Raw genomic sequence first — 22925 nt, 5'->3', positions numbered from 1 at the left:
GGCATGGTTGTTGGTGCCAGACGGGCCGGTCTGAGTATTTCACAATCTGCTCAGTTACTGGGATTTTCACGCACAACCATTTCTAGGGTTTACAAAGAATGGTGTGAAAAGGGAAAAACATCCAGTATGCGGCAGTCCTGTGGGCGAAAATGCCTTGTTGATGCTAGAGGTCAGAGGAGAATGGGCCGACTGATTCAAGCTGATAGAAGAGCAACTTTGACTGAAATAACCACTCGTTACAACCGAGGTATGCAGCAAAGCATTTGTGAAGCCACAACACGCACAACCTTGAGGCAGATGGGCTACAACAGCAGAAGACCCCACCGGGTACCACTCATCTCCACTACAAATAGGAAAAAGAGGCTACAATTTGCACGAGCTCACCAAAATTGGACAGTTGAAGACTGGAAAAATGTTGCCTGGTCTGATGAGTCTCGATTTCTGTTGAGACATTCAAATGGTAGAGTCAGAATTTGGCGTAAACAGAATGAGAACATGGATCCATCATGCCTTGTTACCACTGTGCAGGCTGGTGGTGGTGGTGTAATGGTGTGGGGGATGTTTTCTTGGCACACTTTAGGCCCCTTAGTGCCAATTGGGCATCGTTTAAATGCCACGGCCTACCTGAGCATTGTTTCTGACCATGTCCATCCCTTTATGACCACCATGTACCCATCCTCTAATGGCTACTTCCAGCAGGATAATGCACCATGTCACAAAGCTCGAATCATTTCAAATTGGTTTCTTGAACATGACAATGAGTTCACTGTACTAGAATGGCCCCCACAGTCACCAGATCTCAACCCGATAGAACATCTTTGGGATGTGGTGGAACGGGAGCTTCGTGCCCTGGATGTGCATCCCACAAATCTCCATCAACTGCAAGATGCTATCCTATCAATATGGGCCAACATTTCTAAAGAATGCTTTCAGCACCTTGTTGAATCAATGCCACGTAGAATTAAGGCAGTTCTGAAGGCGAAAGGGGGTCAAACACCGTATTAGTATGGTGTTCCTAATAATCCTTTAGGTGAGTGTATCAAGCATATAGAGAACTGAGCAATTACATTACGGGAAAACACTGAGTAAGCCTATTTGGATCCTGTAGATTCGTCTACATCACTCCTGTATGATGACCTGAATAATGATCTCATGTGTTTATCTGTGGCCTTTTGTTCTGTCTTTATGTTTGTTTATTGGTAGGCTTTTTACGCGTGACTCCAAGCTTTTTTACGATGCTCTTCATAATTAAAGTCAAGCCTTTCAAAGATAGATGAATGTTAATTTATTAGTATTTCAGAGAGCTCAAGTTTCTGCGACGTGTCTGGTACAGGGACGGAGCTGAAGAAGCCTTTACCTGTTTTGTGTCTGTGAAGTCTCAAAGCTGCTTGTGCACAGATTTAGATGACATGCTAATGGTTGGGCTAAAGAGCGTTATAAGCCAAAACAAAGAAATAATTAGTATTGTTTTAAGATGAGTTCTATGGAAATTTTGCTACAGAAAGAATCATTTATGGATGGGAAAAAAGTTAGTGGTTGCTTACAGCATTAATTGTTACCTCTGCGATACTGTATTGATTATTCTCATGTAGAGAGTCCAAAGATGAGTGAGGCCAAGTGGAAAAATATGATGAATATCCATAATGGTAAAGATTTTAAAGCATTTTGAAAGTGATGATAAATATGTTAAATATAATAATTAGTAAATAAATTCAAACGAGAAATGCATAATGCAAATGCAAAACTGAAACATCTGTTACAGACATATAAATCATTGTCTCTTAGTACTCACCGCAATCTTACAGGTAAGCTTAATAATGATTTTTTCTTTGAGGGAAATGCTGGTCTATATGCTTAATTTGCTAATATATATATATATATATATATATATATATATATATACCAACAATGCATTGTTTTTTAAGAAGAAAAATCTTTTAAAAACTACCTTAAAGAATATTTTGGCCAAAACAAAATATAGTAGTAGAGTAAAACGCAGAATAAAATGTAGCAAAATCAACTCTATGATATGTGTATATATTTTTTTATAATTGTAATAATTAATATTAAATAATTTATTCTTTAATTTATAAACTTTTATAAATGATTATACAATTTATAAATGTACAATAAAAATATCTTACATTTTATACAATATACACCCATGTTGCCTCCTACTCATAAAACACACACCGACACATCTTTTTACAGGACCTTCAGACTCCACAGGTGTGCCAAGATGTCTGGCTGGAATATGTCAAAGGTCCAGCTGTCAGAATCACCACCATCATCATTATCAACAAGATGGAACACACCTGCACCTGTCGGCTCAGCAGGGGCTGACACATCCGACAACCCCCCAAAGTCCTCGGAGGGCCAGTCGCAGGTAGCATCATGTTGCACAGCGGGAAGTAGGTGCAACTAAGCCGACAGAACTGCGTGGAGCCCATCTGCAGGACACCTCCTGATCAAAATGTGGGTCCAGTGAGATTCTGGAACTCCCTGCACATTAATCTTGTACTGTGGCATCTCATGATGCCGCATGCTGGATCAATTTCCTGAAACACAAAGTCCTAATGAGAAAGCGTTAGCATTGGCTTAATACAGATGTAGACATGAAATGTTGCAATTGGAATGGGAAGAACTGTTTGATAATTATGTTTATTCTAGTTTCAAGAATCTGTAATACTTCTTGGGTGTCCTCGCCATTGAATTATTATTTCTTTACAAGAATAACTGGGAGGGTCTGTAAAAAGAAACCTACAGTACGTAAAAGGACGCTCATCAACACCAATGACAAATGGGACACCCCATACACTTGATGTGGACCTGTAGTCAATATGGATAAAGTCTCTGTAAATAACACCTATAACCTTGAAACCTAATCAATAATTGGTAATCAATAAATTGATTTCTATTGTATTCTCCCTGGTCATAAACCAACATGATGTTTACAATGTACTACATTCTGTATTATGTTGAATTGTCATCTATTCTGGAAATGGTGATGAGTTCCCACGTTCTGCTCCACATACAGCAGCAAAATATGTTAAAAATGGTTAAATGTAATGGGGGTCAGTGCCATGGGTATTCCAAAACATGATAAATCCACTTGGTGTTAGTGGTCCACAGGGAGCTTTAATAATTGATGGAAAGGTACAAATTTTCACAGTTAGCACAGCCAAGCCATGGTTTAACTCCCCTCTAGAATGCTAAACAGCTCTCCCTCGGTCTCTGACAGTGTAGGCTGATCTCCCATCAGGAGGAAGATAAGTGAACCCCCCATGCCTCCCTAAATATTGCCCCCACAACACATATCTGTCTGTTTTTATCTGTATAAGAAACCGTGCCTATTCATTTGACAAACAAAAGCTTTCTCAAGGCCAAACTACACAATCCAGACAAAATGTCACCCATTCCTGTTGGCAACCAGATATTATGGAAAACAACTCGCTAATATTCCCTTTCCCCAGCCTAAACTTTAGGAGACATCTGTTGAGCATAGTGAACCGTGACCCTGGTTTCAGAAGCAGTTAGCCTCACTGCTCTGCAGAGGTCAGAGAGCAAACACAAGGGTGACAACAATCTGAATGTGTTTGGGCTCGCACTGTACCAGCTGGCCACAGGACATGACAGCGGGCACACTGACCACTGCAGACTCTTCCTTCCACCTGGTCTTTTGTGTTCCAGACTGACTTGAACTTAAAACACAATCCACTTTGGGAGAACTGGATGTGGCATTCAATGGCAAACAATTGTAACCTTATCATGTACCTGTTGCAGAGGCAATTTCACACTTAATTTCTGTCAAGCTGTTAATTTCTCCTGAGCTGCTTTGTGCGATGTCTACTGTAATTGTCTATTGTAAGAAAAAAGTGACGCAAATTAAATTACATAAAGTGGCGTAGGGGATTTGACTGAAACCCTTCCTCTACAGTACATGTCAGTTTTCATATTCATGAAAGAGAAACTGATTCTGCATGCATGTCAATGATATAGGTTGAATTTTTGTCTACCAACATTTAAAGCATCCAAGCATAAGCCTTTAGATAACAGGTTTTTATGATCATCAGAAGCTAATTTTATTTATTTATAGAAATTATGGGGTATATGCACACGGAGTGATGATGTATGTATGTCCGCTAAAATCTCAGCCTGCTCTGTTACATCAGGCGCATGTAAAGTCCAAAGGAAACGATAGCGTTTTTTACTCGGTCAATTCAAGATGCACCTCAGATTACGCTCAACGAGTCTTCTTATCCAAACATTACGTCATACATCGACAACCAAAAATGAGAAGCGCTTCAGGCTATCCGTTTCAAGCTACATTAACAAATATGAAAAAAGCTAAGTAAACTTTTGCACTTACTGTACTCGAGGCATGATCACAAAGGCATATAGCAATGTTCAGCCGTAGTGTTGTCGGTTTGCTGAAATTTGAACGTTTTTAGTTATCACTTGATGAAAAATTACCTCTGATTATCTAAGAGCAGAAGTGGCTTAGCTGGCTGAGATTTTAGAGGAAACATCATCGCCCCATATGCATCCTCATTGGCTCTTTTATATACTGTATTGGACTTCTATTAGACTGTGATTTTGGGGGGACTGCATGGGCAGGACTGCAATCCAACATTTTATTTTATTTTTTAAATATAAAATAAATAAATAATTGCTTCAATTCATTTCCATCATCTGAATTCATTATAGATGCTTCACAATTAAATGAATGAAATGAATACACAGCTGTGTATACTAACCCAATATATGTTAAGCTATAAAATGTGAGTACACTGTAAACTGTGTTTACTGTTATTACTATTATAGAGTTTTGGCCACAATCTTCTGACTGCTTTAACTCCGGAGCAGCCGTCTGCCACTAACATTATCTGTACGTACCATCTGAGTCAGAATCCCGGTTCAATCAAATGAGCATCTGCTTAGGGCAAGACATCAAAAATGAGAAGCTTGAAATGGGAAAATGGCCACTCAGTGAACAGATATAACAGCTACTGAAGTCAAGAGCAGAAATCAAGTATTAGCTGCATCACAGCGGAAAATATTTTTGAGCCTTTAAAGAACAAGTCACATTAAAGGTCTCTCACTTACCACCCACAAGGACTGATTGCTCCAGAGCAATTTCTTATAAGCAAGGGCCATATGGAAATCATGAACTTGTGGTATGACTTGTGATATTCGAGCAGTGTTTTTTTAAACAAAGTGCTTTTGAGGGAATTGTAATGGTTGTGGTCTGCATGTGTCACGCAGCATGTTACCTGCCTACAATACAACCATACTGGTGCTGTAAATTATGTAAAATGTAAACTGGTTCGGATATGGTTTATGCAAATACTACTAAAAATTATCAATCAGTGTATTAAAAAAATAGCAACTACAGGTTATGAAACGTTAATACTAAGACACACTCAATGTTTCCCTTAATATGTGAATTGGGATCATATTCATAAAACACCAGCTGAAATCGATGATAGGCTACCCCATGTATTTACAATCCTCTTCACAGTAAGAATTCAAAACGACTGCCAAATGAACAATACATACAGAGTTTCTGGAAGCTCAATATTCCTTCAGCGCACAGGCATGGCAGCTGCAAAGCTCCAGGAATCTAATTTGTATTTAATAAAAGCAAATCTGACATGTTAATGCATTACAGCTGTAGCAGACACAGTTTAAAAGAGAGAGCAAACCTCAACAGCATCTTTGGATTCTCCGTGGTCCAATCATAGGAGGTTCACTTAAAGTGGGCGGTACTTATGCTGAAATGTAAAGAGACTGGAGTCAGCGGCTGTCAATGGGCATGGCCAAATATTCACAATTGTGGTCTTTGTACTTGACCAATTGTTTGCTTACATGACATATTTTCTGTATTTGGACCAAGTGTTTAAGTAGGTGTGAGGACTCCAAGGGTGTGTAAAAATGCGTAATGTCAGCAGTGGTTTTCAGTTTTATAAATCTGTTCAGTAGTACATGCTTCAGTAGTCTGGTGACTACCTAAAGGAGCAGTCCACCCAAACATGAAAATTCTGTCATCATTTACTCACCATCAAATTGTCCAAAATCTGTATAAATATCTTTGTTCTGATGAACACAGAGAAAGATATTTGGAAGAATACTTGTAACCAAACAGTTCTTGGCCAGCATTGACTACCATAGTAGGAAACATTTTTTTGTAAGTTTCTTTGTTCTCTTGAACACAAAAGAAGATATTTTGAAAAACGCAGGAAAGCAAAGCATTATAAGCATTCATCCAAATATCTTTCTCTGTGTTCATCAGAACAAAGAAATGTATACAGATTTTGAACTCGATGGTGAGTAAATTAATTTTATTTCGTGTGAACTGTCCCTTTAACAACTATAGTGTCTCTATTTAAGTGATAAAAAGCAGATAACGTGATGATAAAGTGATTGAAGCAAACGTTTCACAAAATACACATATCTGCAATCTGCACCAATGTAATATATAACGCTTTAAGTTTTACTACCACATTATGTGCAATACATCATTAATTTAACCTACAGAATGAATGATGGGATACATTTAGATTTAAATACCAGTATTAAAGATGTGTTATGTCACTTTGTCACTTTTAAGACCTGGGACCTTACTCAACATGAAGATGTTTTTAAAACGCAATATTACTTTTAACCATGCTTTTAAACTGTTGTACTAAATATCAGCATGAATGCGATTACCCACAGCGTCACGCAGTACTCTTGCTTATTTTATTTTGCTTAAATCTTTTAAAATTAAATAAATACAAACGTGCACACACAAAAGAACAGCCTGACACTTAGACTCCATTGTTCAAGCTCAGATAAACACACTTTGGCAATTCATATTTATTCATATATTTTGTTCTGTTATTAAAATAACGTTGTACTTGTGAGTCCAGATACACAATATTGTGCTTTAGACCAGAATTAAAGAAGACACATAAATTAGCTTCACCCCTTTCTGGTTTGACACAACGCACACACACAAACCAGACAATTATAGGTTTCATTTTAGAGTAGAATATTCATGGGAGTTGATGTCAGCACATGTCCTTGGGCCAGACGTCTGTTCTCTCGGTGGCCCAGACGGCCAGACATTCTCTCCGGTTGTGACAGTTTAATATAAGAGCAGTGTGCCCACGTCCACAGAACCAGCGCAAATATGACAGCTATACTAGCCACCTTCCGTTTCCCATAAACACAACCTCTCTGAACACACACACACAATCGTAAACTTTTTCTTTGACTTTCTTTCTCACACACCTACACACACATTCATGCATATACATTCGGCCAAATAAGACCATTGTTCCAGTCCTCTAATTTGATTGGACGAGTTGCGTTCCTAGAGTAAAATTATTTTTAATATAAGGTTGCAATATTTTAGTTTTTTTTTCCAGCACTGTATCTTGTGTGAAATTGCCTGATTAATCTACATACATTGTCTAAACTTTTCCAGGTTGGGCCATTTCAAACAGACTTTGTTTCTGCCCAAAGCTGCATTATCTAAGAGGAGGGTTGAGGGGGAACAAACAGTAGATCACAACTGGCATTTACTCAGGATCAACATCAGAGAGTGAAGGTTATCAGCAGAGCCCGGAGGACAGGGAGCATTTGATGCTTTTGCCGCCGTGGACGAAGAATCAGCTTTGAATCGAAAAACTCCTGATAGCCATTTCAACGCAACGGACAGATTTGTAATAGCAAAGACGGCAGCCCTTTGTAGAGAAAGGTGCAGATCAATCGATTTTCATGCTGTTGCAGATGAGATCTGGAACAGAAATGGACGCCATTGATTTAGACTCACTGCTCTGACATTAGGAGGGAGTTGCGGTTTTGAATTATTCCGAGCGTATTGAGATACACGGACACACGAACACACTCGCACACAATGTGCTACACACTGCACTGCATGGGGCAGGGCTTATAGATCAGATTGTCAATAACATTCCAAAAATAAATGTAATTATATATATATGAGTCAGAACAGTTTATGGAAGGTTAAATGACAGCTGGAATAGATTGAATGCTTCTGGGCTGTGCTGAAAAACCCAACATAAACCCTGCTTTAGGATCAGCCTGTACTTTCACAATCCCAGGCCTTCCCTTCGGGCTAGACAAAGGAAAACTAATTTTAACTGTATAACAGCATAATAGAAATAGCAATAAATTGTCATTGAAGGGACAGTTCATTCCAAATGAGAAATTCTGTCATCAATAATTCACACAACCTCACTCTCACTGACGAACATAAAGAAGATATTTTGAGAAATGTTTCAGTGGTTTTGTGTTCATACAATTGCCGTCAATGGGATCCGATGTTGTTTGGTTACCAATGATCTTCTCTTGTGTTCTGCAGAAGAAAGTCATACTACAGGGTTGAAATGACATGAGAGTGATTAAATGATGAAAGAATTTTCAATTTCTTTTGCACGCTGTATTGCATTTAGACGTTTGAATTACAGTGAATTTACTCCGTTTCTACTCTCTCTCACACACACACACAGATGAACAAACAGTAAGTGTTTCTTTCTTAGCCACATATAGTGGGACTTTGAAGTGATCTGCTTCACATCAGTGAAACACAAAGCCTGTGTGAATTATTAACTGGATCTGTGGTCCAGGCGTCCTCTCATACAGCATTGCTGTCGACGTGTCCCTTTCTTCACTCTATCCCTCCATTCCTCTTTACTGTATTTCATTCTCTCTTCCTTTAAAGTCAGTAACATCCTGTACAGTATATAAGAATGAATTTAACACTGAACAATTTACCTGTAGCTCAACTGGCAGAACAGCAAGGTCATGGGTACAATTTGCAGGTAACACATGGGCAACTGCCAAAAACATAAATGCAATGAATTTTTAGGAACTATTTTCATTTGTCATTTTTGATATCAGATCTAACGAAATACATGGGTAGTTGACAAATAAACGGCACGTGTGTCCTATGGTGTGACATACCAAAAATGTTGGAAAGAAAAAACCTAACAATGAAGAAACAACTCTCTTATGCTGTTTTATGTTATAAATGTAAATATGAATAACATAAAATAAGATATTAGTAACAGATTTTTTTCTAAATTTTACACTATAGGACACATTTACAGTTTATTTGTCAACTTCCCACACGTCTGTGGAATTCTGCAGAAAGGAGTAATATGTGATAAACTGTGTTCAAGAGAGCTATTAATTATTATAAACAATTCAAACACACAAGGAACAATATGGTAAAGAAATCTGCAGAATATTGTACGTACCAGTTTCATATGGGCTGATAATAACACATTATGACCTACATAAGACGTTCTTTGATCGTCTCTTACAGCTGAGATTTCTTGATGGCCAGCACTGTTCCACACATTCTGTAAGATACGAATGAATTAATTATGAGAATTAGGTTTTAACCATTCATACATCTCTTTTTCTTTTCCCTTAAATTGCCAGCGTAGCTTGACTGGTTTATAGCAGCCCGGTTCTTTAGTTCTTTCTATTTATGCCTTTGAAGACACATGCATTCATTAACAACAGCAGGAAGGGCCATTAGGGTGGTCTACATTTTATGCTAGTTATCGAACGGAAACTTAAGAAAGACACTGTTCTGGACTTAAAATGGGAAACCGTCTTACATCCTCACAGTTTTTGTGTCCAACGCAAAAGCAAGCAGCTCTGTAAGACACAAAAAGATGGTGACAGCACTTCCCTGTACCCTCAGTTCCCTGAGCTCTCGTTAAAACGGCCCTCTGCAAAGCCACAGGAACTACAGCAGTAGAACTGTACAGATTCTGACATGAACCTTTACTGAGCATGGACAAACAATGGAGAGAGAGAGAGAGAGAGAGAGAGAGAGAGAGAGCGAGAGAGAGAGAGGAATAAATGAAATGAGGGGTAAAAAAAGAACAAAGATGAAAGAAGATAATGGATGAAAACATGTTGGACACAGAGAGGTGACATGAGAGGTGAGGTGGAGAGGTTAACAGAGGGCAAACGGAGGCTGGAAATGCAACAGACGGCGGTAAGGACGCAAAACAGAAACGGCACAGAAGAGGAGAACAGATTGTATCACGTAATAAGATCAAATTCATTAGATCTTTTATTTTATCTAGAAACAATCCCAGAGTGCGCCTGACAATTAACTCTCTCATTATACTCTATTAATTAAAAAGAGATATCTAATAGGGACATCTCATTATGTTTTTTCAGTAAACCTTGTTTGCAAGTCACGGTTTGTGCAAACACGGAGATAAAGGACAAAAAGTGAGAAGCGAGACTTGGGATTGCAAGTTAAGGGTTCCACAACGGTGCACAGATTTATCAAAGTTACAACAGAGCGGTTACGCCCACTGCGTGTCCCACCTTAATGAGTTTGCCAACTTTTTCACCGAGAGATATACGCATCGCTTTTGACCTCAGCTAACAGATGCTCAACAATCACAAACACATGGGATTTTATTTAACTTTTTATTCAATCTTTTTGTTCTCGCTGAGAAATGTTTTTGTGATCTTGTCGTTCAGGTGTGGCGTGTGGGTTTGCCTTTCACACATGATTGATGGCTGAATTTTAAGTGCTTATGCCCACCTGAGGACATCGGCTGCTCATAACATGATTCCCCTGAAGTGCAAGGCTTCGTCATTCAGGCGCTTTGCAATTCAGGCAGCGTCTCCCGATTCTTAGGACAAGTCAGGCAAATATTAGTTTGTAATTACTGTATGTGCGGGAGGCAATAAGAGACAGGCATTGAAATTTAAATCACACGGACTCACACTTTGTGTGTGACTTTCAGCTTACTTTAAACTTCGAATTGGGCTAATAGGTATTATGTTTTGTTATTAGCCTAGCGTCCGCACGACTCAGGGAAAATTAGCAAAAAATCAACTCGCATTCAAAGTAATGTACCATATAATGAATGTATTGCACACCGCTGCATAATAGAAAGAGACACAGACAAGCATCATCGGACCGCTACAGTATTCTCATTCACAGCGTAGGCCTACACAAAAAAAAAAAACAATCAAAAAATGTCAAGTTCAGCCAATGACAGTAAAGTGCGTGTTATGCAAAACGCATGAATAATTGAAACTTGTATGCATGAAAGCTCAAAGCATCTATTCTGCTGTGAATGCTGAATGAAACTATATATCAGCCGAGTGCCATACATTAGAAAATCTTGACAACCAAACAAAACACAAAATAAAAATCAATTTACTTGTTGTGACAGGATTCTTTTTGGTTGTGTTCAGAAAACAAATGGAAAGTCATAGTCTATATGTTTAATTTATGATGGAGTATAGTTTTATGGATGTTATTGAGGATTGGTCATTGACTGTATTACACATAATGGTTAAGAATGGCAGTAGGACACTTATTTTTATTAAAGGACCAGTGTGTAAGATTAAGGAGGATCTATTGATAGAAATGCAATATCATAAACATAACTATGTCTTCAGGGATGTATAAAGACCTTACATAATGAAGCATTATGTTTTTATTACCTTAGAATGAGCTATTTTCATCTACATACACTACGGGTCCCCTTACATGGAATTCACCATGTTGTTTCTACAGTTCCCCTAAAAGGACAAACTGCTCTACAGAGTGTGTTTCGTAAATATGTTATCTTCTTCAGCAAAGAAGCAAAAACGTGACGACATCTTAATTCTGTGTCTGTCTCAGTGCTTTGAAAAGGAGGGGTGGATAGGGTGACCACCCGTCCCACTTTGTGTTGTACCGCACAGCATTTTCACCCCTTGTCACCCACATCGCATATTGAGAAAATGTCCCGCATTTTCATCAGTCTGTTGGTTTTTAGTTGTCACATTAGGAAACACGTTCTTTAACCTGAAACGCACATAAGACGCTTGTTTGTGCCATTGTTTATTTAACTATTTAACAACGCTGTGTCAAAAGCAGCAACCCGGTGCACACCAGTGTCCAACGAGCTAATACAAACGCAACTATTTTTTAAAGCCCGACTTTTATCCAGTGTATGAGAAGACGGCAGTGATTTCAGTCATCAAGAGGCTGCGACGTCTGTCAGTAGATCAGGTGGCGATCCTCCAATGTCAACTTGCCGAATAAAAACTCACTAAAACATCGTAAAGCGTGTGGCTTTGAAACTGTTTAGCCTATAGGTTGTGGTTATCGTAGGGTGGTGGTCACCCTAGGGGTGGAGTAAGCCGTTGGTTCCAATTCGCAATCTCACTGCTAGATGCCGCTAAACTTCACTGACTGGTCTTTAAAGGAGTCATCGGATTAAAATCCAAATTTGTATGCGTTTAAGTGCTATAACCGGGTCCCCGGTGCATCTAGCAACCCAGAAAACGTGAAAAACAAGATCCCAGTAAGTTTGTTTTGATGAGCCTTTCCCTGCAAGCATGTGAGCCTTTCAGATTTCGCTCCGATTGTGACGTAAAAGCAGGATCTTATTATAATATTACCGCTCCTTAATCTACACAGTTCCACCCACCGCGCGCCGCCATTGTTGTTTTCACAAGCGACAGCGGTGTATGTGACGCCATGGCTAAAGTTCGTGGGCAACATACAATGTAGTCGCTGCACAGAGTCCTAACCTCGGAAGAGACAGGAGTGGATTTATTTTATTTTTAGTGGAAATCCCTCAGATAAAAATCTGCTTGTTTGCGTGAATCACTTCAAGCCGGAGTGCTTTATCAACCTGGGACACTACAAGCAGGATTAGCTTCAAAGTTGTTCCTCAAGAGGGGTCGAGACCAATTGAACGTTTCGTTTTAAACGTCTCAAATCATTCGTACTTATAGGCTGAAAAATCTGTCACAACATACTAGTTATGCTCTCACTTTGTGCGTGTATAACTTGTTTGCTGTGACAGATTTTTTAGTCTCAGGACGAATTATTTGAGACGTTTAAAACTAAACTAACCGCGGAGGAGTTCAGAAAATATCATTTAGCTAAACGATTACCATGGCACTACTACGTGTGCGTGTTGTGTTGACATGCCGGACAGAAGGGGGGTGGGGAGCGCAGTAACTCATTATCATTTAAAGAGACATGCACCAAAACGGGTTGCTGTGAGCATAGTTGTTTTTGACGAGGCAAAAGGGGTTTTGTTTACACAACCATTGAGTGTTTTTAAGCAAAATATGTTCCAGACATTTCATAAAGACCCTAATACCAAACTTGTTGAAAGTGCTCATCCGATCAGTGATAGTAGATGGTGGGGAAATCGGTCTTTATATTATAGTAACACTTTTAAAATTAGCACATACGTTATGATGTGTGTGAACGCAACACCATGTTTACACTGCTTCTGTTTAAAGTTACTGCTTTCACAATCATGCAATGTTGGTAAACACCTATACTACTGTATTTAACCTAGAACAGTAGTTTCAGCCCTAAAAAAAGATTTTTACAGCTCACTTGACACACTTAGGAATTCATTTAACCACTAATACATGCTTCACATTGATACTCTTAAACGCTCCAGATTGCCTTGTCCTTTAAACGTCCATTTTGAGTGCATTACTGTAAACACAATGTTTTTTAGCTTAACCTGTATGGACCCTGGGGCATTACGTTTTTGAACTGAGATAAATGTGTCTTTAAACCAGCATTGTGAAGTGAAGGAATGAACTGAAGTCAAGCGCTGGATGAGTGTAAAGACAATCTGTGGTCTAAACTCAGATTTATACGCTGTCATCTCAGCAGGTGTGATCATAACAACAGATTGTCTGCTGTGACCAAATTACATTTACACATTCTGAACGTAACGGTGATAAAGTTTGTGTCACCCAGCCATAAAATGTCAAGAATTCTAGAACATGCGTTTATCAGCACGTTTGACTGCATTTTAAATAAGATGTATCTCATGGTTCGTTGACATAAGAAATCCTATGCTATAATCCAGCTAAAACTATTTTAATCTGAATTTTGTTCATTTTTATAACAAAGCATACCTATACTTGAAAAAGTTGCCATTTAAAATGAACTAGAGACCAAAAAAAGTAAAACACTTCAGATACACACTTTTCCATTCATACACATTTTGTTGGAGAAGCATTTTCCTTTATGCAAATAGGCAGAACAGCAAAATAATGTCATATTTTAAAATGCGTTTATAAAATAACATCTTCCAAAGCTATTGTAAAACACATCATATGCTTTTCCCATCTTTCTCACCATGTTCATTTTAGCAGTAGACCACAGCCATATGACAAGTAACATGTGACATCAGGCCCTGAAAAACAGCTTGAGACAAGTATTGTGTTTTCAAGTGTTTATATGTATAAGGATGCACTTTAAGATTCAGCAGCACTGCTTTTCATTTCATCCTTTGCATTAGTATTTTTTTATAATTTGCTTGATTTTTGCCCTCCATCACCACATGCTGGTTTCCTTTGAAGCCGACAACAAAGCGATGCTTTCAGAGCAGCAGTGGAAGAGGATCTTAAAGAGCCTGTCATTAAGCAGAGCTTGATAATTGACACTTAAACCACTGTCAAGATGTCGCAGAGCATGTGACATTTGCCACGTACCACTGCGATGAGATGGGTCCTGTGCTCACATCAGTGCGGAAGAGCTCCTGAGGTTCTGCCGCTTTGATGGATGAAGTCTCAATGGCAGGCTTTAACATACCCGGTTCTCTGTAAGGGACCTGTCAACTGTAAACGCTTGTGTTTCTAACCATTATGTTTCCATCGTCAGTTACAGCCGATGTGTGTTGATCTCAGCTGACAGTATTTAGAGTGGGTTTTTTTGCATCACATGTTGCCATGACAAGAAATTTACCCATAATCCACTATGTTGTGAAATCGCAGCACTGGCATCTATACTACATCATTTTGTGCTGGTAATATTGTTTTGATCTACCGCAATGTAATTTTGGAGATTATGAACGTGCAGTAATGATACAGTAAATGGTGTCATTGTAAAATTAAATCGCCTCTGCAACGTATGTAATTTGTGTGAACGTCGTGAAAAATGTTATGGATTTTGCTGCTGCGTGTTAACAGCGTGGTTTCGAGTGGCGTGCCCAATGAACAGCAGCGTTGTGCACACCAGCAGGAGGAAGCCACATGTTTATAAACACATGCTGGGATCTTCAGATGATGGGTATTCACCAATGCACTTTGTATCCCATCTCTCTCTGTCTCGCTGCAGTGTGCATTCAGAGAATTATAGCTCTGCGAATCTTTCTCACACGCTTTATCCCCATTTTCATTTTTTAGTCGAGACTTTGTTTTCATTTAGAGGGATAGCTTCCCCCAAACAAATAACAAACATTCTGTTCCTATTTACTTACTCTCATATTGCACCGAATCTCTATGCTGTTATTTTTTGTGGAACACAAAAGTTTATATTTCTGAACAGCCTTTACACACTTCTTTCAGTTTAAAGGGAAAGTTTACTCAAAAATGAAAATTCTTTCATCGTTTAATCATCCTCGTGTCATTGAAAATCTCTATGACTTTCTTTCCTTTGCAGAACAAAAGATGTTTTGAAGAACTTTGGTAATCAACCAACATTGGCCTCCAATGACTTCCATAGACACAAAACCACATTTTTTAGAAATATCTTATTTTGTGTTCCATATACAGGTTTTAAATGACATGAGGGTTTTGACAGATTTTGAGGTGAGCTATCCCTTTAAGTGGATCAAGTCTCTTGCTAGTGCAAAATGTGTATTCACAACTGATTCTCCAAAGTAGTTATTAGTACAAAACAGTATTAGGTAATTGGAAATTGATTACAAAAAGCATTTTTCTAAAAAAAAAAAACATTTTACTCAATTTTAAGTCACTTTCCATCTTTTTGCTTTCTCTCTTAACTGTGCTTTTCCTCAAACTGATGTCCTCTTTCTCTCTCTTTTATGTTTCTCACTCACATCTCTGCTTATGGGTACATCGGTGCATGTGTGTGTCTAATAATAGTGCAAATGTTGCACAGAGACATACTGTATGTAATCTCACTGTCAGGGAAAATCACGCTTCAAGAGGAAAACAGAGAGACAGAAAGAGAAGCATCAGCAGTCGAACTCTTCATCCATCTTCAACACACACACACACAGTAGACTCATTCTTTCTATGGGCCCTATTGTACACCCGGCGCATAGTAGTGTTTTTGCTAGTTTCCACCCGACGCAGTTCTCATTTTCCCATCCTGCGCCGCGTTGTTTAAATAGCAAATGCATTTGCGCTCATTTGTGCGCCCATGGGCATCTTGGTCTAAAAAAGAGGTGTGCTGAGGCGCATTGTTGGTGCGTTGCTATTTTGAGGAACTGAACTTTAGCCTACTCTTTATACCCAGTTATGCCCTGTCTGAAACCAGTATTAAGAAATGAGGCTGAAAGGTAATAAAGTTGCTAACTCCTGGCTTCAGTGTTATTACATCGAGCTGAATAGCCTGTGGAGCAAACTAGAACAAAACAGCACAAATGTTTCTAAAAGCTCTGATAAAAAGGGACAGAAATATAAATGAGATGATACAGCGCGTTCTTGTGGCACGTATGCTCGCGTGGCTATTGCGTCAGTAGGCTAATTGGCGTTGCCGTTTATCCGCGGAAGAAGAGTTCGTTCTTTTGACAGCAGCAAGTATTTAGTACAAGGAAGGTTTAACAGAAATTTGGTTTTCCTTGATCGCTGTTTAGGTACGTTAAGCGTTTTTCACGTTAAGCGTTTTAGAATGTTCCAGGGTGTATGATTCACACAATCAGGTGCTGTTGAGATTGGACACAGGGCTCTCAGGATCCAGCATCCACTATCACACAACACACATTTAAGAGACAAGAACACATAGTCCTTTTCATACACACACACAAACACATACACCGTATCACACTTCAAAGTTGCACAACACGAAAACTACAACCTGATGGTTGCTTTTCAAGGACACTAGACGACAGTATTTTGTGATATGGATGAAAGTGTAAATGCAGAAAGATGGAATTCTGATCACTGTCCTAATTTAGAAGTACATATATTAATATCCAGAGAAACTAAGGCCATTGCAGGAATGAATCGAAGATGTCTATAATACCTGGAAAAAGCTGTGCATTAGTAAATTCATTCATCTTAATGGGTGTTGCTCATCTGGTACATGTAAAGTATGCAACCTGGTCGCTGCCATATTTGCTCATGGGCACTGGGCACATGTATTGCGCCTTAAATTTTCTTCAGAGCTATATGAACTGACAATACAATAAGTGCCTTACTAGTAATCATTTTGTTTACTAGTAGTTTAATCATTAAATGCTAAATTCTGCCCCTGGCAAAACCTCTACGCTAAGTGAATATAATATAATATAATATAATATAAATATTTGTGATTATGTCATTGCTTCCAAAACCGTGGTGTTGTTCCAGGATCCACCAGTAGAGGCTCCCTCAGCCATGCCAATGATGACACTAATTAGGACCCTGATTAATGAGAGCATGTCTCAAATACTTCACTTGTTCAGCGGTAAATACACTGGCCAAGAAAGTCAGCAGTTACTCGACCTTTTCTATTGTAAAATTCCCAGAAACATTCGTTTTCCAAAAATTCAGAGTATATCCAGCAAGCACCATCTACTTATTGTGCTGCATATTGTGTCAAGTGTCCCAACTAGCATATTTTATAATGGCACTGTACTTCTTAACAATAAAGATGTGTAATAAACAAAACAAATGATAACAGAAGTATATCGATCGAAGCAGGTTATACTGTGATAAATACCAGCTATGCAGTAATGCTTACGCTCACATTCGTGTCACGGGTAGTTGAGTCATCAGTGTCCCGATGTAAACTGAATCTAGGTCCTTAAGGTATGGCGCTAACAAGGAGTACAAGCGGGTTTATCGTATTTGCAGAGTATTTACTCACTGAGTAAAGACGAACAACTGTGCGCGTCCCCAACCTAAGTATAACCTTTTCTCTTCGCCACTATGGTAACCCCCCCCAAAATCACAAATGGACTAAGTTATGTCAAAGAGCTGCCTATTTATGTCACTATACTTAAACAAGAAACCAATACAAATGTGTTCTATCAAACTATATTGATTAAGTAAAACAAACAACGATTAAAAATCATTTATTTGAGTGATAGCACGTGTGCGGCATGGCATTGGCCTTAATTAACAGCAAACCCCTTCTTGAAATCATCAACGGCCTCTTCGGCCTAGTTTGCGCTGCCTTGCTAGCTGCTCCTTCAAACTGGCATGCAGTAGACCAAGCGTAAAGGGCAAACTAAGCAACTAACTGTTCTACACTCGAATAAGAGACCGGCACACACTTTCTTTGTAACATGGCAAAGTCACCTGCTTCGTTTATTCCTGACAGAAATAGAGCCCCCGGCCGCACCCCGGTGGAGCACTGAGGAAGGACCAGGCTGAGCTGCCCTTTTGGCACACATAGAGCAGAGAAAGGCCACGCGCCGGACGGATAGCATGACCCCCGATCAAAAGAGTATGAGGCATCCGTTGAAAATGGAAGGAAAGCCCAGACCAAAAGCTTACAGCACCTGGTATTCCCAGGCAGTCTCCCATCCAAGTACTAACCAGGCCCGACCCTGCTTAGCTTCCGAGATCGGACGAGATCGGGCGTGCTCAGGGTGGTATGGCCGTAAGCGAAGGCTGATGCTGAAAGCGGGATCTTTCAACGCTCAGACCCGGCCGGCTCTCTCAGGACCCGTCCGCTTCAGACCTCACGCGCCTCCGTTTCGTATTTGGACTGTCTCAGAAAAAGGCTTAATATCGAAAAACAAACAAAACTTCCCACATATAAATGTGAGCGCTTCAGTGTGAAACCTTTAAAAAAATGAACATATTTTTACCACATGTAAGGTATGGCGCTAACAAGGAGTACAAGAGGGTTTATCGTATTTGCAGAGCATTTACTCACTGAGTAAAGACGAACAACTGTGCTCGTCCCCAACCTAAGTATAACCTTTACTCTTCGCCACTATGGTAACTAGGGCTGCAGCTATCGATTATTTTAGTAATCGAGTATTCTACTGATTTTTCCATCGATTAATCGGATATTCGGATAATAAGTACGTTTTCTTTATTAAAGAGCAATACTAAATATACAAGAGAAAATAAGACAGGTCTCTTAAAATGAACAACTAATTTGTTTCCTTTTTAGAAAAATTAACTTATTTATTGCTGAAATTGCATACATTCATATCTGTGAAAACTAAACCCATTTAGTACATTCCATTGCCATATTACATTCAAAATGCAATATAGGCATAATACAAATGCATACATATGAAACATTAATAAAAATAGAAAGAATAATTTCAAAGCTAAACAACTAACTTCAGCTTATGCATGATGCATTTAGTTTATCTAAATTAGTTTTAGTTTCTTTTTTTAATATTAAATAGTAATATATTTGTCCACATAAAAATACCGAGTTACCCGGACTTTTATTTTGGCAGGTCGTCGGAAGTCGCTTATTTTTTAGTGCGTTACCTTCACTCAGAAAATTTTTCTGAAATAAACTCTCAGAGCAACTCTGGAGATGAAGTTCATGTCCTCATAAAGCGCAGACGCAGACAAATTCACGAGCATCACCCTTGTAGCACGTTAAACTGTGCAGTTCATTCACGCAGACACGCAGAACAGCCAGATGGCATGTGTAAATAACATGATTCGGAGTCCACAAGTCCGCATCTAGTTTGATGGACTCAATGCAGCTGGAAAACAAGTTTCACTCGCAAAATAGACTAAAACCAAGTAAAATAGCAGTTCACCATTTCAATAAGCTCTTAGTTATTTATCAGCATGAGAAATAAGCGTGAGCGTGTGAACAGACTCAAATGCGTGTGTCTCACGGTGAATGCCGGAGACTTGAGAACCCCGTAACATGAATAGAGTTTAGCGGGCTGTGCGTCAGTAATAACGGTCCGTGGGGAAACGCAGCGCTCCGTGTGTACTGTAGTTACAAGGATTAAACGAGGCTTCGAGGCAACAAAAATTGCCTCGATGATTTTTTGTATTCGAATAACTCGAGTTACTCGAGGAATCGTTTCAGCCCTAATGGTAACCCCCCCCCCAAAATCACAGACAACAGAAAATCTTCTGAATGTAAACATTACAGAACAGTGAACACACTGTAACAAATTGCTGTAGTTTCTACAACAAAATTCTACATAAATATACTGTTTTAACATTTTACAAGTTTTTACTGTAGTTCGCAATGCATTATGGGTAACACAAAGTATTACAGTTATTAACTGTATATTTCCATGTCTCCTGTAAATCAATATACAGGTTATAGGTGTTGTCACTGTAGCTCCTGCATTTTTACAGTAATAAATTGTGATACGGCATTATGGGATTGCGCGGGGTGCATTTACGTTTAAAATCTTACGGACTGGAGCAACGAACTTTTGCGAGTCAGGATTTTAGGTAAGTTCTCTAAAATTATGTCAATAATTATTAAAATACTATGTTTTTATACTACTTTATAAAGTCATTGTCATGTTGTGGTATAAGCGTTTGCCATTTTTAACGTGAACAATTCATAACATTAACCATATAGTCAGTCATCCTGACATGTAGTGAACTGTAACCTTAGAGTTAATTTCATCGCTTACAATGTTATTCTAAACGTTACGTTTGGATTGTTGGAGTATGTCATTAACTTTAGGGTTCTTGTTTCAGGAGCAAGGCAACAGTACAACGGGTATCATAGCAGCTGCACGTGGTGTGATCGTGTGAGACGAACCTGAACTAACGTTAAAAGGTGAACAACACACTAACAAACTACAACATATTGTGCATTTAAACAATAATCAAGGCTTGTTACCTGCCGCTTCATTCGCCTTATATCGACGATAGCGACCTTTTTACCGGACTTGTGAAACAAAAGTAGATGGTAAATACGTATTTGCAATCAGCTTAGCAAATAAGATGTTAACCTAACATGATTGGATTTCTTACTAAGGACATGCCATGCTAAACAAATACCATGCGTCATAACTAAACTGAACCTTAAGCAATTTGATGCGAGCAATTGCTATTATCAGAATCAGAATCAGAAGAGCTTTATTGCCAAGTGTGCTTGCACACACAAGGAATTTTCTTTGGTGTTGGAAGCTTCTAGTACAGACATTCAACACAATGACAATACAATATAATACGATTTACAGTCTAAAAGATTCTAAATTGTGCATATATAAAATAAAGACTATTTTACAGAAAATGGGGGATAATAACATATAAGAGACATTGTACAGGGTAGTATATAGTAGAATAAACATTAAGAACAATTCATAACATTAGTCCTTAGTGAGATGTTAATTTGATCGTTTTTGATTTGTGGCTCAAAACAGCGCATCATCATAAGTAGTAAAATGTGAAGGTTACAGTGTTATTCTTAACGTTACGTTCAGTTAGTTTAGGAATATGTCGTTTAGATTCATGAGTGAGGCAGAAAGAGCGCGATGGCCATGCCATGCCACGCCACGCCACGCGCGACTGTATGTGTGAGACGAATCTGAACTAAAAGGTGAAAACGCGAACAAAATACATTGTATAGTGCATTTTAACACGCTGGAGCTTAATTAGCCGTTGCTCTAGATAATTTTGGATATTTTTCTGTTAGACAAACGCGCCATTTCGACTGAAGGACTTGTGAAACAAAAGTAGGTTACGTGGTAAATAACTTGAGTATTTGCAGTCCGCTTAGCAAGTAAGATGTTATGAAAGGATGCTGTGATTTTATATGTCGCCAGTTTATATGTCTTACTAAGGCTGTTTAGTCATTTGTGGCTAAAACAGTGGGTTATCGCTTATTCCCCATATAGCCTTACACAGTGTCTACTGTATAGATGCATATAACGTTATATATAATATAAAATAAGTTATTAATATGCAAACAGAAACACAGACGGCCAGATGCTAAGTTTAAAATAGCGTTCATTGTAAATTCATTTGAAATACACCACGATAACTGTCAACCAAACTATACAATATCACTAACTTACCTTTGAATGCTAACCCTTTTTAATTGTACAGTACAAAGAAAACAGTAAGTTTATATTTCCATTAAAAACATACCGTTTACACACAGAGCGGAGATGAAGTTCACCGTGTCTGTCACACAGTGCAGCGGGGGATGGGACGTTACTTCCCGCGCACCAAGCAGGTTAAAAATACTGACAAATAAACTGTAAATTAACAGATAGCATATTCACTGATGAGGAGAAGGCAAAAACAAGTAAAAACCAATAAGTATTACAAATAATCACTCATAGTTCAGTTTGTACTTAATAAAACATCGGTTCTTGTTAACAATATGCAACGAAATTCACTGTTGTACTTTACATGGACGGTTCAGTAATAATGGTAATAAAGCAGTCGTTTAATTGAATTGTCGTGTTAATATTTCATTAAGAGTACTTACCAGTGGAAAAACTTGGGTAAAATGTTGTGTTACGGCTATGCTTATACGTCCATGACCATCAAAAGTTGTCGCGATCACAGTCCCATAATGCAATTCGAAAATGTATATAAACGGAAAAAAACCCGTAACACGTGTTGTACGGAAAATGTCCGTTAAAATATACAGTCATTTCACTGTCAATGTACAGATTTTTTTACAGTGTAGCATGCCAATTCGCGTCACAATATTTTATTCATTTTGATTTTATGGGTTTGTGTAGGGACAAAAACATTATGAACGGATCTCAAAACCAATAAGAACTCACATACATACTAAGATTACAGCTAAAGCTATTACAGTACTTCTTAGGTCTCTAGATTTACCAGGATTACCAAAAAGTACAAGTTCATAGGCAAGTAGGGTGTAAAAAGAGACGCAACCTCTTGAAATTTGGTTAAAGGAAGAGGAAGAACTGTTGAAATCGACACCGGCTCAAATGTTGCTTTTTATTATGTCAAGTTGTTTTGTCTGCTGCATTCCCATAAAAAATGTTATTTAGCAAGAAAAACAC

The 22925-nt window shown here is 38.6% G+C and overlaps 1 non-coding gene across 1 annotated transcript; it reads right to left on the bottom strand.

Annotated features, from left to right (window-relative positions):
• Positions 1-18470: 18470 nt before the first annotated feature.
• LOC130571738 (5S ribosomal RNA) lies at positions 18471-18589 on the bottom strand. Its single transcript, XR_008965118.1, has one exon. It is a non-coding gene; the product is annotated as a 5S ribosomal RNA (ribosomal RNA).
• Positions 18590-22925: the final 4336 nt, after the last annotated feature.

The sequence above is a fragment of the Triplophysa rosa genome, linkage group LG20, assembly GCF_024868665.1.
Source record: "Triplophysa rosa linkage group LG20, Trosa_1v2, whole genome shotgun sequence".
NCBI classification, from domain to species: domain Eukaryota; kingdom Metazoa; phylum Chordata; class Actinopteri; order Cypriniformes; family Nemacheilidae; genus Triplophysa; species Triplophysa rosa.
This window is presented reverse-complemented; position numbering and strand designations above follow the sequence as displayed.